The sequence below is a fragment of the Choloepus didactylus genome, chromosome X, assembly GCF_015220235.1.
Source record: "Choloepus didactylus isolate mChoDid1 chromosome X, mChoDid1.pri, whole genome shotgun sequence".
In the NCBI taxonomy this organism is placed as follows: Eukaryota; Metazoa; Chordata; class Mammalia; order Pilosa; family Megalonychidae; genus Choloepus; species Choloepus didactylus.
This window is the reverse complement of record NC_051334.1, coordinates 95,939,888-95,957,334: the sequence shown is the minus strand read 5'-3', so window position 1 is coordinate 95,957,334 and position 17,447 is coordinate 95,939,888. Positions and strand designations below refer to the sequence as shown.

Below are 17,447 nucleotides of genomic sequence, written 5' to 3'. Positions count from 1 at the left end.
AACTAGATATAGAGCTACCATTCGATCCAGCGATTGCACTTTTCGGTATATACCCGGAAGATCGGAAAGCAGTGACACGAACAGATATCTGCACGCCAATGTTCATAGCAGCATTATTCACAGTTGCCAAGAGATGGAAACAACCCAAATGTCCTTCAACAGATGAGTGGATAAATAAAATGTGGTATATACACACGATGGAATACTACGCGGCAGTAAGAAGGAACGATCTGGTGAAACATATGACAACATGGATGAACCTTGAAGACATAATGCTGAGCGAAATAAGCCAGGCACAAAAAGAGAAATATTATATGTTACCACTAATGTGAACTTTGAAAAATGTAAAACAAATGGTTTATAATGTAGAATGTAGGGGAACTAGCAGTAGAGAGCAATTAAGGAAGGGGGAACAATAATCCAAGAAGAACAGATAAGCTATTTAACGTTCTGGGGATGCCCAGAAATGACTATGGTCTGTTAATTTCTGATGGATGTAGTAGGAACAAGTTCACTGAAATGTTGCTATATTATGTAACTTTCTTGGGGTAAAGTAGGAACATGTTGGAAGTTAAGCAGTTATCTTAGGTTAGTTGTCTTTTTCTTACTCCCTTGTTATGGTCTCTTTGAAATGTTCTTTTATTGTATGTCTGTTTTCTTTTTAACTTTTTTTTTCATACAGTTGATTTAAAAAAGAAGGGAAAGTTAAAAAAAAAAAAAAAAGAAAAAAGACAAACAAGGAAAAAAAAAAAAAAAAGATGTAGTGCCCCCTTGAGGAGCCTGTGGAGAATGCAGGGGTATTCGCCTACCCCACCTCCATGGTTGCTAACATGACCACAGACATAGGGGACTGGTGGTTTGATGGGTTGAGCCCTCTACCATAAGTTTTACCCTTGGGAAGACGGTTGCTGCAAAGGAGAGGCTAGGCCTCCCTGTATTTGTGCCTAAGAGTCTCCTCCTGAATGCCTCTTTGTTGCTCAGATGTGGCCCTCTCTCTGGCTAAGCCAACTTGAAAGGTGAAATCACTGCCCTCCCCCCTACGTGGGATCAGACACCCAGGGAAGTGAATCTCCCTGGCAACGTGGAATATGACTCCCGGGGAGGAATGTAGACCCGGCATCGTGGGATGGAGAACATCTTCTTGACCAAAAGGGGGATGTGAAAGGAAATGAAATAAGCTTCAGTGGCAGAGAGATTCCAAAACGAGCCGAGAGATCACTCTGGTGGGCACTCTTACGCACACTTTAGACAACCTTTTTTAGGTTCTAAAGAATTGGGGTAGCAGGTGGTGGATACCTGAAACTATTAAACTACAACCCAGAACCCATGAATCTCGAAGACAGTTGTATAAAAATGTAGCTTATGAGGGGTGACAGTGGGATTTGGAATGCCATAAGGACCAAACTCCACTTTGTCTAGTTTATGGATGGATGTGTAGAAAAGTAGGGGAAGGAAACAAACAGACAAAGGTACCCAGTGTTCTTTTTTACTTCAATTGCTCTTTTTCCCTCTAATTATTATTCTTGTTATTTTTGTGTGTGTGCTAATGAAGGTGTCAGGGATTGATTTAGGTGATGAATGTACAACTATGTAATGGTACTGTAAACAATCGAAAGTACAATTTGTTTTGTATGACTGCGTGGTATGTGAATATATCTCAATAAAATGATGATTAAAAAAAAAAAAAAAAAAGCATAGTCTTACCCAGGGTAGTGAATCTCCCTGGCAACGTGGAATATGACTCCCGGGGAGGAATGTAGACCCAGCATCGCGGGATGGAGAACATCTTCTTGACCAAAAGGGGGATGTGGAAGGAAATGAAATAAGCTTCAGTAGCAGAGAGATTCCAAAAGGAGCCGAGAGGTCACTCTGGTGGGCACTCTTACGCACACTTTAGACAACCCTTTTTAGGTTCTAAAGAATTGGGGTAGCTGGTGGTGGATACCTGAAACTATCAAACTACAATCCAGAACCCAAGATTCTTGAAGACAATTGTATAAAAATGTGGCTTAGGAGGGGGGACAGTGGGATTGGGGGGGCCATGGGGATCACACTCCCATTTGTCTAGTTTGTGGATGGAGGAGTGGAAAGGTGGGGGAAGGAAACAAACAAACAAACAGACAAGGGCGCCCAGTGTTCTTTTTCACTTTAGTTGCTGTTTTTCACTTTAATCATTATTCTGGTTATTTTTGTGTGTGTGGTAATAAGGGTGTCGGGGATTGATTTTGGTGATAAATGCACAACTATGTAACAATCGAATGTACGATTTGTTTTGTATGACTGCGTGGTATGTGAATATATCTCAATAAAATGAAGATAAAAAAAAAAAAAGTGAACATGATTGAAAGGTGTTGTTTAAAGGCATGTATCCCACAGATTAGCACTACAAATATAAATAAGGGCTTGCATGATATACTTCTAAGGTATGACACTGGCACAAAGAGTTTTACAACAGAGTGGTACATGGGAAAAACTACCTAGGGACTATAATTAATAGGAATATCTTACTAGTACCACACAAATACTAAGGATAAATTATTAAGGACTGGTAAGAGCTTTGGGGTGTTTGGGGTCATGAGAAGTGTTTAAAATGGAGAATGATAATGATTGTACAACTAAGTAAAGATAATGTGAGAAATTGTTTATCTTGGACAGGACATATGCTATGTGAAATTAGGAAACCCCTACTTAATAAGTCAAACCCTCAATCTTGAGGCTTCCTCTTGTGAAACTTATGGCTGTAAATGGGAGGCTAAACCCACCTATAATTATGCCTAAGTGTCACCTCCAGAGAACCTTTATGTTGCTCAGATGTGGCCTTTCTCTCTCTAAGCCCGATTCTTTAAATAAATTCATTACCCTCCCCACTGTGTGGGACAGGACTCCCAGATAAGTGAGTATCCCTGGCAACATGGTACATGGATCCCAGGACCAAGCCTGACCCTGGCATCAAGGATTGAGAATGCCTTTTTAACCAAAAGGGGGAAAAGAAAGGCAACAAAATAAGGTTTCAGTGGCTAAGAGATTTCAAATAGAGTCGAGAGGCTATCCTGGAGGTTACTCCTATGCAAGCTTCAGCTAGATATGCCAAAAGGACCCAGTAGGACAAGCCCAAATCAACAATAGTCCCAAAAACCTTTAAGAATACCCTGGTCCCTATCTGAGACTCTAAAAAATTTCACTCGGTAAGTTTATTTTTCAGAAACTTAAATCCTCCACAGTGTTTCCATACCAGATAATTCCCAAAACCCAGAGGCAACAGCCTCTTCAAGAACATCAACCAGATGTGGTCCCCTTTCCCATAATGTTGACACCATTTTTCAACATAAACATGTTAAGGTGTTCACCACCCAGGCATTCTTGAAGATTAGGAAAGTGATTAAACTAGAGGAAGGGGTAACAACAGACAAACTAGAATCTAACAAAGGATTACGAATACTGAAACTTTATACATTTTTTCTTGTTTGCTACAGTATTAGAATAGTTAGAAGGAAAGAACTGAAATGGTAGAACTGTAGCCCATAATATTCTTTGAAATTTGCTCTACAGTTACTTGTTAAATTGTACTTTGAAAGTTATCACCTTTCTGTATATATGTTATATTTTCACAGTAAGGAAATAACTGAAACTATGGAAGTGTAATCCATAACAGTCTTTGAAATTTCTATATAACTACTTGTTAAACCATACTTTGAAAGATATTACCTTTCTGCATATGTTATATTTCACAATAAAGAAATAACTGAAATTGTAGAACTGTACCCCATAACATTCTTTGAAATTTGCTCTATAGCTACTCATTGAATTTTACATTGAAAGTTATCACCATTCTGTATATATGTTATATCTCACAATAAGGAAACAACAGAAACTGTGGAACTGTAACCCATAACATTCTTTGAAATTTGCTCTCCAGCTACTTGTCAAATCACACTTTGAAAGTTATCACTCTTATGTAAATGTTACATTCCACAATAAAAAAATTAAAAAGAACAAGCAAGATTCCAAACAAACAGAAGAAACAGAGCAAAGGAGGCAAGCCCTGCCAGTTTCACAGCTCTACCCAATGCAGTCCCTACGTCGCAAGGGTGAAGATGTAGATGTTTGCTTTAAATACATAAGGTTAGAAACATAGGACTGTACAACACAGTGAACCCAAATGTAAACTATGTACTACAGTTACTACTATAATAATGTTTCATCAATTGTAACAAAGGTACCACACTAATGCAAAGTGTTAAACTGTTATCTCCTTGTTTCAATTTGTATTTATCTGATAATTATTTTGAGCATTTCTTCATGTGCTTGTTAGTTTTAGTGTTTCCTCTTCTATATATTGCCTGTTCATATCTTGTTGATCTTTGTATCCTCAATGACAATCACCATCTCCTGCACGTGTTAGGCATTAAAATGTTTTTATTTAATAAAGGTGTGAAAGAATAAAGTAGGATCCACAGGACTTGTTAATGGTTTGGATGGGGGGGATACTTTAAGATGACCCTGAGGTCAGATACTGATGTTCTTAACTGAAAAAAGGAATACAGGAGAAAAAGCAAATTTGATAAAGAAATTGTTTTTAAACACATTGAACTTGACGCACCTGAAGATATCAAGTAGGTACTTGGAAATATGAATGAATGGCATGAATCACAGAGCCAATGTGAGGAGGGATATGGCAGTACCAGATGGCTTAGTGATAAAATTCTCCTACTACATTCCCGAATGACTTAAAGATCCAAAAACAGGCAGGTCAAATCTTCATTAAATATGTACTAATATTTATCAAGTCTATGTAACAGATGGTCTCATTCATGAAAGGTGATAGGAATGGATTAGACTCACCCTCTACCACCTTAACATGTTCAAATTATGCTTATCAACTTTTATTATTCACCAGATTGCTACTTATACTGGTCGTCTTAAAGCAATTTTTTCCCTGAGGAACCAATTTCCCAATTTAAATGACAAGACCATAACAAGTTAGCTTTTCAAAGCAACACTGAAAAAAAAATCCACCATATTTTCAACAACTTTATTACTTACTTTTGGCAGTATACTTTGGCAAGGATACTTTTGGCAAATGTTCAAAAGTAAACTGTATCAGACAGATAATGAACCCTAAAAGTATCCATATATTGCCTTGTCCCCTTCTAAGAAGCCTCAGCGCATCTGCCAATTATACTGTACTCTTCTGTGCTTCTAACATAGGTTACTATGCTTTGAACTATGTGACTGACAGCTTGCCAAAAGTGGATGGACCAGGGGTTAGTACCTGAGCCAAAGGTGGCCAACTAGAGGATATCCTATAAAGTGGCCTGATGTGCAACTTCTGCCCAATAGTGGTTAGTGACTAGACAACCAATTAGATCCTCTTACTAGGAGTGTCTGAATGTGGAAGCACATGGAAAGAGCTGATAGAAACAGCAGTTCAGTCATGAGAATGATGGACTACAAGAGATACTATAGTATCCTGAATGATTTTTCTTGAGATTTGCTTAGCTGCTAAGAGTTTCCTAAGCTTTCTTCCTAATCTATGCATCCTTACTAACCTATGTATCAAGTAAAATAACTTGAATATGCCTCTGTTCTTCATAACCTGAAAGAGCCTAATAAATACACTCCCCTAAATCAATGTTTCTCAGCCCCGGAATCACTTGGCAGGCTTTTAAAACAAATGTTCTGTCTGGGTTGGGACTCAGGCATCAGTACTTTTTTCATAAGCTCCTCCGATGACTCTAATATGTAGACAGAATTAAGAAACATTGACTTACATGATCCCAACATGCAACAATTTTAGGGAACCTTAGGATCCATGACAAGGAATCTTTTATTTCCATGTTAAATGAGGATCACAAAACATCTAACAGCAGTCTGTGAGGATGGCATCACAGGGAATAGCTGAGTCATAGGGGTGTGGGAGGAAGCAATGCACAGATCACTTCCACTTTATGGCATTAAAAAAACACCTAGAAACCATGCCAAACATAGTTAAACAGGCTAAGGGTTTCAAAGCGTAACTGTCAGTTACACTGAAAATAGGATGTTCAACAATGCTGAATGGAAAACAGAAAAAAAAAAACTAATTTTGCTGGAGATACCATGAGTCTTCCCACATGTGAATTTAACTTTCTTAGGCACCAACTATTTTCTAGTATCAGTCACGGGGGAAGAGGAGAAGAGAGACAAGGATTAAAGTTGACACAAAGGAATATATGGTTGGTATTATCAAGGGTTTTAAAACCTTAAGGCCTATGATGTCCACATTCCTTCACATTCATATCAACCTTGGTCAGAGTCCCAAATATATTCCCAGAGAGTATCATCGCCTAGATGTTGATTCCTACAGTGCTCTGTATTTTCTCTCCTCTGACCAAACTTCCCGCTATTCCCCAAAACCCCAAAAGCCTTTCCCTTGTGCCTACCCTCCCCTCTCCTTGCCTGAAATGAAAACCTGACTGTCCCCTGAGGTCAATGCTTCCCCTGTAACCCTCTTGAGTGAGGGTACTAAAGTGTCTCAGGAATAGGAGGTAGGATTTGTCTTCTTCCTGATCCCAATGCTACTTCTAAGCCATTACTTCTCCACCCTTACATGAAATATCTCTGTCCTTGTTAGTGAAGAAGTGCAACAACTGTAATCTTCATGAATATGACTGTAAATTGGTACAACCACTTGGGAAAACTATTTGGCAGTATCTACCAAAACTGCATGCCTTCTGACCTAGCAATTCTACTCCTAGGTATATACTCAGGAGAAATATGTATATACATGCACCAAAAGGCATGATGAATGAGAATGTTCACAGAAGCATTATTTGTAATAGCTCAAAACTAGAAACAACTCAAATGCCCATCAACAGTTGAATGGATAAATTGTAATATATTCACACAGCAGAATATTACAAAGCAGTAAGAATGAATGAACTAGTGTTATAAACAACAATATGGCCGAATCTCACAAAAATAATAAGTGAAGCCAGGCACAACAGAGTAAATACTGTATAATTTCATTTACGCAAAGTTCAACAACAGGGAAAATTCATCTATGTCAAGGAATAACTAGAAGGGGGTTATAGGAGAGGGTTTCTGGGCTACTGCTAATGTTCCACTTTTTTATTTGGGTGCTGGTTAAACAAGGATGTTCATTTTGTGAAAATTCATCGGGTTTCTAATGATTTGTGTACTTTTCTGTACGTACATTATAGTTCAATGAAAAGTTTACATAAAGGAAAAAGAAAAGTAAGTATGCTCCTTTGAGGCTCATACCACCCCCCTATCCATGCTTAGCATTATCAGCTACCAGCCTCCTGGTCACTTTATCATATCAAAGATTTTAGATCCTGACTAACAGTTTTCTTCTATACCCTAAGTCCTTCCATAATCTTGAATGACTTTCAAGTCCATATGGATGAAACACCCAAATGCCTTACCTCACACTCCGTTAACCTCACCTCCCAAAACCTGCATCTTCAGTCCACTGTAGCTAACCAAGCTACGGGTGCACCCTGAATTTACCCTTACCCAGAAGTTGTTAATAGCTAAAATCATAAAATCAACTACGATTTTCTCAGACTACAACCTCTTATAACCCCAGCTTTGATTCCCTTAGCATTCTACTCCTGTTCTTTGAACTAATAAAAATACCTACCTTAAAAGATTTTTTGTAAGAATTAAATGAAATAATGTGTATAAACAGCTTGGCACAGTCCCTGGCACACAGAATGAGCTCAATAAACAGTAGCCCCGTTTTGATATTAAGATTCTAATTGTAAACAAATTATCTTTTGAGTCCCCAACTTCTCCTCAAATTTACTCTCAAACCTCTGGCTTTACTGAAAATCGGCTTTTGTTTGATACTACCACACTTCCCCTAATCCTTTTAAAGGAAGGTGTGCCCTCCAGCCGTTCCTCCCGATCCAAGAAGTCCGGAGAGATCAGCACAGTCCTTGCTCCTCAGTGCTAATTGCAGATCGATGTTCCATCATCACATTTGCTCAACAAGCTCTTATATTTCAAGATGTATGTTAATTATTCTCACAGTTATCTACCAACATTGAGGACTCCTCTCTATCTTAATCCTTTTTATTAAACTCTGGGACTTCAAAATTAACATGGATGACACTTTTTGTACCTTGACCTCACAAATGCTTCCTTAAGCATCTTAAGCCCCGAGATTTCCATCCCTATGTGTCTTAGCTATTTCTAACATAGCTACCTTAGCCTTGCAATCATTAGCAACAGTTTCACCTCCAAGATCCTAAAGGCTTCAAATTTCCTTGTTTAAAATCTTACGCCCTTTCACCTCTCCCACACTCTTTGAACCTGCTCTTCTTCCTCAGTCTTGACAGTCTCCTGATCCCTCCCTAGTACCCTAGCACATAAATTCCATTCTGTTTTCATTCATCTCATTATCCAGTCTAGAAAACTATTTGGACAAACTACCTGCTCCCTCCCAAGAAAACCAAATTTCCTATATCTTCTATCATCCTTACCTTGCTAACACTCAGCACTAGAACACCCCCACTGTCTACTTTTCCCTTCCTAGGCTGTTATGAGCACTGCTGGAGAAAGTCTCAATGATAGAGCCCATGTCAGCTGAGCCCTTAAATCTCAGCAATTATTTTATTCACTGTGTATTGATGCCTTACTGAATTTTCTGCAGTGGCTTTTACAAGCCTTTTCCATTCTTAACCTCCTAAAGGCACATTCTACTTTTTTCTTGTCTCAGCAGATAAGCTTACACTCAGAAGACTCAGATATACAATGTGAGCCCCCTCAATTTCCCTTCTCTGTTCCTCAGAATCTATCTTTTCCTTCCATCTTGACCAGCCTTGGCTTCCCCTCTGAAGCAGAAGAGTATCTCCTCTTTGCCAAGACTAATTCCTCCATCCCTCCTCTTGATTTTACCATCTCTCTATAGAATACTGTTAAAAGCACAGGCTCTGGAGGCAGACCATGTGATTTCAGATACCAGCTCTACCACTTACTACTATATGACCTTGGGCAAGTTACTCAACTTTTCTAAACTTCAGTTTCTTTACTGGTAAAAAGGTGATAATAATAGTACATATCTACTCACAGGGTCACTGTGAAGCATAAATGAGCAAATGCATAGAAAGTGCTTAGCAAAATCCCTAGCACACAGTAAGAGCCCAATAATATAAAATATCTGTGATTACTATTATCTTTCCCTCTGTATTCACTGTTGGCACTTTCCCCATTGTTTCCAAACTTGCTCAGGTCTCCTGATTTTTTTTTTTAAGTAAAACACACTTTTATGGAATTTGCTTTCCCCATCCCAAGATTTATTTCCTTCCTTTCACAGCCAAACTTCTCTAAAAAGTAATATATACCTCCCTTCCAGAGGCAGCAAAGATTAATGGAAAGATCATGGTCTTTGGGGCCAAATATACTGGTATTTAAATCTGGCTTTTCCACTTAGCAGCCGTATGACTTGGAACAAGCACTTACTCTAAGCCTCAGTTTTTTCATCTGTAAAATGGGGATTCTAACCATTTCTTAGGGTCATCATCATGATTAAACTGAAATATATTTAAAGTATCCAGCCAAAGTAGGTGCTGAATGAATGTTAGTTCTCCAGTCCTTATCCTTTTCCTAAGGCCTTACAATCTAGGTTCTCCCTCTACCACTCTACCTATAGCTCTTTATCTCACTTCAGATCTTACTAACTTTATACTCTGGGTAATTTACTTGATTTCTCTTGGTTTCTCATCTGTGAAACAGTGATCATAATAGCTACCACATAAAGTTTTCCTGTTAAGTGAAATAACATATGTAAAGTGTCTTAGCAGGTGCCTAGACTATAGTAATATTTAATAAATGATAGTTGCCAGTGATTTTTTTTTCTTTCTTAGAGAAGTTGAGGGTTTACAGAAACAACCATACATAAAATACAGGATTCCCAACACCTTACATTGATATGGAACATTTGTTACAACTGATGAGAGCACATTTTCATAAATGTACTATTAATTAAAGCCCATGGTTTAACTTAGGGTTCACTGTGTAGCGTAAGGGACTTCTTAATGGTCAAATCAAAAGACATATTCAACTCTCTTTTCCTCTAGGTTTCAGTGACAACACACTATTCTGGTTTGCTTTTTACCACTGGCCATTCCTTGTCCATCTCTGTACCTCCTCCATGAAGCTTTTCTTTATTCCCTTCAACCAAGTGAGCACTTTCTCTTTTGAACCCTCAGAGCACTTTGTACTCCTGAGGCAAGGCATTTTCCTTCCTCTGAATCAGTCATTTGCATTATTTGCTGCACCTTCACTGCTTAATTTCACCTATTTTATCATCATTTCCTGGCATGCATTTACTCATGCAGAATTTATTGAGTACCTATTATAGACCAGATCTGTGCTAGATATTAAGAATACAAAGATTATTATGTTGTATTTATTGCCATAAGGAGCTTAAAGTATAGGAGAGTAGAACAGACAAGTAAACAGTCTATTTCTGCAGTGTGATAAATGCTATGGTAAGAGTATGCCCAGGGTCCTCTAGGACCTCTGGGGAGGTTGGCAACACTCTCTTGGAAAAGCAGCTTTGTGTTTAGCATATGGGAAGGCACTCAATAAACATCTATTAAATGAATCAATGAAGTATGGGTAGGAACTAAGTAGATGAAGATGGGGAAGGGCACTTCAGGACCAGAGAAAGAACAGGTTAAAAAGCACGGAGGGGTGAAGCAAACAGTTCAGTGCTGATGGGATGAGGGGTCCAGAGTGGCAGGAGAAGCTGGAGAGCCTAGACAGGGTGAGGCGTTCTAGGCATAGGAGTCTGAACGTGACTCCAGAGGACAGATGTCAGGGTGCCTGCCGAGATAAAGGGTGTTAAGTAGGTGAGGGACATAATCAGATTTGCATTTAGTAGAATTACCCTGGCAGCACAGAAGAGAATAGATTCCGGGTGAGCCAGGCTAGAGGCAGTTAGTGCTGTCAAGAGGCTGTTGCAATATTCAGATAAAGTATGAAAGCCTGAATTGCAGAAATGGTGTGAGAATGACTAATTAAGATGACTATTGAGCAGAGTTAAAGTAAACTTTGGCTAACTTGAATTATTCATATTTGAATCTCCTGCAAGCATGGAAGAGCATTTTATACTTAAAACCCGCTAGGTAAATATTTGTCAACTGCTGATATTGAAACCCACTTAGGGAACTGTAGCAACCAGCTGAGTCACTTCCTGTACAAAGATTTTTAATAAAGGCACCTTTTCCCATTATAGAATGCAAAAGAAACTTAGGTTCGCTATTTGAATCCCCAGTGTAACAACAGTTCGTATAAACTCGTGCACTGCAGACTCTGGAGCGTCTCTAATCCTGGTCTATTCCGCCCCAAATAATGTTGGAACAAAGTCCTTCAATAGGGTTATGAGGCCCCGCCCTGTGCATCAACACGAATGCCCAGGATTATTTTTTTTTCTTTGTTCTAGCGCAAGATTCAAACCTTTGTTGCTGCTCATCGCCCAGCGACAAGAGCTGCCTCGTTCACCCAGCTGTTCCCAGTTTTTACTGTGCCTTTGTATAAGAAGTCAACCGCAGGGGATTGAGGAAAAAGCAGTGTCCCAGGTCGAGGAAATGCTAAAGGCAAATTGAGGCCAGGATTGCGACGCTTCAAACGTTGACTCCCTTACCTTGACGATCTTCCTACAACGCCACCTCCACCCCGCCCCTTGCTCTCCTGCTCCCTTCTGAAGTTAGGAGGAGTCCTTTTATGTTACTAAAAGACTATCTGCGCCCAAAAATTAAGCAAGGTTTTTTCACTTACCCTAACGAACGCCACGTATGTGACCCTTCGGCCCAAGTTTTCATACGGATAGCGAAGAGGGACAAAGCAACCCACTTTGGCTCTCCTTACGGCAGCCCCGCCCCATTACGTCCCTGGCCTGCCCACTCCCGGGATCTCTCCGCCCTCCTGAAACCGCTTTAAGAAGCTGCTGCAATTGGTTGGCCGTCTAATGGAGAAACGGTTTCATCCTCCAGATTGACATTCCTTGTCCCAGACAAAACATAGTCCAGCTGAAAGCTGCTTTGCTGGGTGCAGAGCTTTTCATTTCAAGCATAAATGATTTGTCTCAGTAAGGACCTACTACCCAAGTTCAACTGCTTAATAACTATTGCAAAAACAACATGTTACTTCCTGGATACATGGACAAGTTCATTCATTCAGATTGTCACTGAGCGCTTACTATATGGCATGCACTTTTTCACGGTACAGAACAGAAATGCGGTCGGGGTTACTTGGTTAAATAGGTTAGATAAAAACTCTCTGGTAAAAGGACATTTGAGAAAAGACCTGAAGGAATTTAGGGAAGAGCATTCCATCCTGCAGGAAGAGCAATGGAAAAGTTCAGTGTGGCTGGAAGGATAAATTAAGAAGCACTGAAATTATACATTGTGTGGGGGCTGTTTGTGACACCATAAGGACTTGAGATTTTATTTTTAATAAGAAGTAAGTCTTTGGAGATTGTTGAGCAGAGACGTGACATGATCTAAGTTAGATTTTAAGATGATTAGGGTGCCGTAAGGAAAATATCGTGTGGTTAGATGCAACATTCTCAGTAGGCGCAAGGTCCACCAGGCCTCCCGTGAATGATTCTGAAAAAGAAGGAGCTCATAATCTACCCATCAACATTCTCAATATTAATTCATTTATTCATTCATTTATTCAACAAACATTTATTAAGTGCAAACCACATACCAGGCATCAGTGGCATACCTAGCATATCCCACACCCCAAAAACATAATTTTTAAACAGCTCCCTCCTCTATATAACAAAATTATTTTAAGAAATAATCATGAAATCAAACTAATAAAGGCTATAAAAGAATAGAGTGAAAATTTTGTTTTAGTGAACTTCATATATATACATATAAAATAAATAGTATAATACAAAAAGTGAAACAAAAAAAGGAAAAAAAGTAATGGATCAATGCTTTTTAATTGCATTATTTTTTAGTGCAATTTTATTGATATAGCCACATACCAGATAATCATCCACAATGTAAAATCAATGGTTCATGGTATCATCATACAGTTATGCATTCATCACCACAATCCATTTTTGAACATTTTCATCACTCAAAAAATAAATAAATAAATAAGAAGAAGAATAAAAATAAAAATAAAAAGGAACACCCAAAACAATCCCATACTGTGTATCCCTCGGTTGGAAACTGTTATGTAGCACAGGAAAGGCCATGTCCTTTTAATCAAATCTGTGAGGTCAGACTCATTGCTGTGGGACCTTTTGATTAGATTTTTTCCATGGAGATGTGACATCACCCATTCAAGGTGGGTATTGATTAGTTCACTGGAGTCCTTAAAAGAGCTGACACAGACCCAGAAGCTAAGACAGAAACGCCCTGGGAAACAAGCAGAAGGATGCAGAGAAGCTAAGACAGAAGCCCAGAGATACTTTGAGAAAGCCATTTTGAAACTGGAGCCTGGAAGAGGACCAGCAAACACTGCCATGTGCCTTCCCATGTGACATAGAAACCTCAGATACCATAGTCCTTTCTTCAGTGAAGGTATCTTCTTGTTGATGCCTTAGTTTTGGACACTTTTATGGAATTAGAACTGTAAAATTGTGACCTAATAAACACCCAATATAAAAGCCAATCTATTTTTCATATTTTGCATTCTGTCAGCTTTAGCAAACTGGAACACCCCCTATTGTTTATATATTTTTTTGTCTTTATTTTCTTACTCATCTGTCCATACTCTGGACAAAGGGAGTGTCGGTCACAAGGTTTTCACAATTACATAGTGATACCATAAGAACTATATAGTTATACATCATCTTCAAGAATCAAGGTTACAGGATTACAGATTAACAGTTTCAGGTATCTCCTTCTAGATATTCTAATACACTAAAAACTAAAAAGGGATATTGTTCCAACCCAGATTAGCCCCAAAACCAAAGAACATGCCTGGCATGGAGTTACCCATGAGTTTAATTAGGGACTTACAAAACAGGAGATGATTTTTCCCAATGGTGGCGAGTTGAGACAGTGAAGTAAGTATTCCACCATTCTACGGAGAGACAGTGAAGAAAGTATTCCACCATTCTACAGTGCTGGGAGGGGGGGCCATGTATGAAAGTTTGTGACAATGGAGTTTCTCATGAGATTTGGTTACAAAAGGATTTCTTGAGATTTGGTTACAACAAGATCTCCCAAGACTTAATTATTAACCGTGATTAGGGGAGGGAAGTTGTAATACTTTTCCCTCTGAATGGGGGAGGCCTACAGCCTGGACATGTAAGCAGCCTCTAATATCACAGTAATGGAGGAAGCGGCAGGGCCCCAGTTACTGGTTCCTCACAGATATCTATATAATGCATAAGACTAACATCCAGAATGATTTCTCAACTCTATATGAAATCCCTCAATTTTATTTTGTTTCATTTCTCTTCCCCCTTTTGGTCCAAGAAGGCTTTCTCAATCATATGATGCCAGAGCTAGACTCATCCCTGGGAGTTGTGTCCCACACTGCCGGGGAGATTTACAACCCTGGGAGTCATGTCCCACGTAGGGGAGAAGGCAGTGAGTTTACCTGCTGAGTTGGCTTACAGAGAGTGGCCACTTCTGAGCAACAAATAAGGTTCTCTGGGGGTGACTCTTAGGCACAAATACAAGTAGGCTTAGCTTCTCCATTGCAGTTATAAGCTTCATAAGGGCAAGCCCCAAGATCAAGGGCTCAGCCCTCTAAATTGGTAGTCCCCAATGTTTGTGAGATTGTCAGTAATTCCCCAGGTGGGGAGGTTTAATATTAAAATATTTTCCCAAGTCCATCAAGGGGGCTTTGCAAATACTTTTTTATTCTGTGCCCAAATTATTCTGGGATGCATTGGGGCATCAAACTAGCCTGTACAAACTGACAAGATCTCCCTCCCTATTCAAAGTTCCATGTAATTATGGTGTTTGAATAACCTGACCATACAAGTTAAATTAGACAGTGTGCTACAGAAAATATAAATTTTGCACCAAATAAACATCTCTTCCATTGGTCTCAAGTAGAAGTTGAGGTTTTAAAACACAGTCAATATCATCCTTTACCCTTTAGTCTGACTTGTCTTAGTTCTAACAAGATCAGTTTCATTCATATCTCTAATTGACGTCTGATCTCTTTTACAGCATTTTTAACGGTTGCTCTCTGGCGTAATGCTGACATTCATACCTGAAGAACTCTATCTCTGAGCCTCAGGTGTCACACATATAACCCAAAGTTCCAGAAAACAGCCAGATTATACACAAAGAGCTCAGCCTCTCAGAATTTAGAAATAACTGTAAAAACTCAGGAATAGATGTGACTGCAGTAAGAACTTAAAATATAGGAACCTTTACAATAAGCTTTCCTCCAACAACCTATGTTCTTGAATTCAATTCTCAGAGTTTGCATATTATATTTAGTCCTTATTAATGAGATATTATATTTGTCTTTTCATTTCTGGTTTATTTCACTCATTACACTGTCCTCAAGTTTAATTCCCCTAGCTGCATGCCTCACAACTTCATTCCTTCTTGCAGCCACGCAATATTCCGTTGTATGTATACATCACAGTTTGCTCTTCCATTCATCAGTCCATGTACCCATAGGCCATCTCTATCCATTGCAAATTAGGAGTACTGCCACCATAAATACCAGTGTGCAAATGTCCATTCGAGTCCCTGCTTTCAGATCTTCCAAGTAGATACCTAATAATGGGGTTGCAGGATCATACGGGAACCCTATACTTAGCTCCCTGTGCAACCACCACACTGCCCTCCAGATGGGCTGTACCATTCTACTTCCCTATCAACAATGAATTGGTACATCACTGTCTCCACATTTTCTCCAGCACTTTTAAATTTCTGTTTATTTTTAGACACTTTTATTCACATCCCATACAATCCAACTGAAGTAAACAATCAATTGTTACTGGCATAATCCATAGTTATGCATTCACCACCACAATCTATATGAGGACCTTTCCATTTCTTCCACAAAGAAAGAAGAGGAAAAAAATTAACAAAAAATAAGAATAAAGTAAAATTAAAAAAAATAAAAAGAACAACACCAAGAATTCCATACTCCTCCCTTATATACCCCTCTTATTGATCTTTAGCTTTTGTATATTGCCTTTGTTACGTTTCATGGAAGTATATTACAATGTTACTGTTAACTATAGATTCTAATTTGCATTGATTGTATTTTGCCCAATACCATCCCGTTTTCAACATCTTGCAAGGCTGGCATTCATTTGTTCTCTCTCATGTAAAAACATTCTTACATTTGTACACTTAATCACTACGATTGACCATTCTAGGTTTCACTAAGTTATACAGTCCCAGTCCTTATCTACTATCTTTCCTTCTGGTGTCATACATGCCCCTAGTCTTCCTCTTTCAACCATATACAAATGCTACCCATTTCTGGATCATAGCAATCAATCCAGTTGACCATTCTTTATTCCTTCAGCATCAGATGTTCAATTTCTGCCATCTTTCTATCTCCTGATTACCTGTGTTCTTAATTATAACTGTCAAAGTTCACTAATTAATGTTAGTTCATATTAGTGAGACCGTAGAGTATTTGCCCTTTTGTTTCTGGCTAATTTCACACAATACAATGTCCTCAAGGTTCATCCACATTGTTATGTGCTTCATGACTTTATTCTGTCTCACAGCTGTGTAATATTCCATTGTATGTATATACTATGCTTTGTTTATCCATTCATCTGTTGATGGACCTTTGGGCTGTTTCCATCTCTTGGCAGTCATGAATAATGTTGCCATAAGCATTGGTGTGCAAATGTACTTTGGTATCCCTACCTTCAGTTCCTCCAAATATATGCCTAGTAATGGAATTGCTGGGTCATATGACAATTGTATACTTCACCTCCTGAGGAATTGCCACAATACCCTCCAGAGTAGTTGTACCATTCTATAGTCCCACCAACAGTGAATAAGTGTACTTCTTTCTCCACATCCTCTCCGGCACTTGTAGTTTCGTGGGTTTTTTTTAATAATGACCATTCTAGTAGGCTTGAGATGATATCTCATTGTGGTTTTGGTTTGCATTTCCCTAATAGCCAGTGAAGTTGAGCATCTTTTCACGTTGTTGAGGATCTGTATTTCCTCTTCAGAAAAGTGTTTGTTCATGTCTTTTGCCCATTTTTTTACTTGAGTTGTTTTTCTTTTTGTTGTTTACTTGTAGTCTCTGTTTATATATTCTGGATATTAAAGCCTTATTTGATATATAGTTTCCAAATATTGTCTCCCATTGAATAGGCTGCATATTTTTTTACTTTTCTGACAAGTCCTTTGATGCACAAAGTTGTTCAAATTTGAGGAGATTCCATTTATGTGTACCTTCTTTCATTGATCGCACTTTGGGTGTAAGGACTAGAAACCACCTCCTATCACAATATCTTTAAGATA

At 38.8% G+C, this 17,447-nt stretch overlaps 1 protein-coding gene across 1 annotated transcript in view; it reads right to left on the bottom strand.

Annotated features, from left to right (window-relative positions):
• APOOL (apolipoprotein O like) overlaps positions 1 to 11,821 on the bottom strand; it is a 235,977-nt gene extending 224,156 nt beyond the window's left edge. Inside the window, exon 1 of the mRNA XM_037821546.1 lies at positions 11,791 to 11,821. The gene's annotated coding sequence lies outside the window, so the exon portion shown is untranslated. The remainder of the gene's footprint in view (positions 1 to 11,790) is intronic.
• Positions 11,822 to 17,447: the final 5,626 nt, after the last annotated feature.